Source organism: Emys orbicularis, chromosome 14 (genome assembly GCF_028017835.1).
Source record: "Emys orbicularis isolate rEmyOrb1 chromosome 14, rEmyOrb1.hap1, whole genome shotgun sequence".
Classification (NCBI taxonomy): Eukaryota; Metazoa; Chordata; order Testudines; family Emydidae; genus Emys; species Emys orbicularis.
This window is the reverse complement of record NC_088696.1, coordinates 43,947,387-43,948,967: the sequence shown is the minus strand read 5'-3', so window position 1 is coordinate 43,948,967 and position 1,581 is coordinate 43,947,387.

Below are 1,581 nucleotides of genomic sequence, written 5' to 3'. Positions count from 1 at the left end.
GGCTGCGGCGGGAGGGAGCTGACGCTGACTGAGTGCTGCCGCCGCTGTAGCGTGCTAAAGCGCTCTCCCTAGTAATGTGCTACTTGGGGGTACTGAGCATGCGCAGTACGTCTGCCGGCGCCTCCGCTCCACGCCGCGCTGAGGAGAGGCCTCGCACGGCCGGCGGAGAGGTGCAGGGCGAGCCCCCGCGCACGCGAGCGCCCTCAGAGGGCCAGGCGGGCTGTCTGCAGGCTGTCCCCGCCCGGCTGCGGCTGGGTCCTAGCGCCCTGGGCTTCGGGGGGCGGAGTGGCCGCTCCGGGCACGTCGGTGTCTCGCCCGCAATTTACAGCAGGTTTATTGCGCTCAAGGGGCCACTGCCCGGTATAAATAACCCCTAGTGTGTTAGAAGCGCTGCGTAGACAGCGGCTCATTGATCCTCCCAGCGGGGCTGGAGGCGGGTCAGTATCACCTGCCCCCAGATGGGGCAGCGTGACCTAGCGATAGTGCACTGGGCTGAGGCTCAGGAGACCTGCGTTCCCCACCCAGCTCTGCCACTGGCTTCAGCCCACAGCCTTAGGGGCTTCAGGCCCAAAGAAAGATTTCAATGGAAATGGTGTCTGAATACCATTGAGGATCTGCCCCCCCGCAGTGTGCCTCAGTTTCCCCATGTGTAAAATGAGGATAATAATATTTACCTCCCTCTGTAAAGCACTTTGACATCTGCTGATGAAAAGTGCTACGCAAGACTAGGTATTATTACTATTACTATTATTACAACAGGTGAGTAAAGTGAAAACAAGCAAGAGAGTGATGTTTCCAAGGCCAGGCTGCCTAAGCATGCAGTAGCAACACAATTTCCTAACAAAACCACTATAGATTATTAAAACCAATAGCATTTGCACTGATCCACTTTACTGTCCACCATTTGTGTAAATTATTTACTTTTTGCACTTCATTGGCCTTGAACAACAAAACGAGACTAGGCAGTTTCATTTTGTGTACAGCGTCTAATTACTTCACTGCCTGCTTCTCCCATGCTAGCAAAATGCATGCCTGGGTTGTAAAACTCAGCAGGGTGATGTTTGGATCCATACACCCTTCTCTTGGATTGTTGTGCCTTTGTGCATTGGAATGTGATGTCTATTGTCTGCAATGCATGAAGCTTTACCCTGTATCATCTCTTGTGTGTTTGTCTTGTTTAGTGTAGGTTGTAGTCTTTTAGGCAGAGTAATGTGATTTATCTTTGGGCCTGTAAATCCTTACTTGTGAGAAATCTTTACTCATGCAAGTAATTCATGTAAATGATGGAACTACTTGTATGCATAAGATCGTTCATATAAATATGGACCTTTGCTGTAGATTGCAGTGCCTCGAGTGATCTTTATGTAAGCGGGGGAATGGTCCCGCTATTGTGGGGAACTTTCCTGGCTTCTGCACTACCCCGGTGAAGTGGGCTAGCGAAAGGATCTGAGTCCTCGCTCCCACTTCCTTTACCCAGAGGCCTGCCTGCCCTTGAGGACTCCCCTTCCACTCTCCTGTCCTCGTAAACCCCGACAAGGCTGGGCCCAGGATTCCTGGGGGGCTCGACCCCCAACCCTGCTG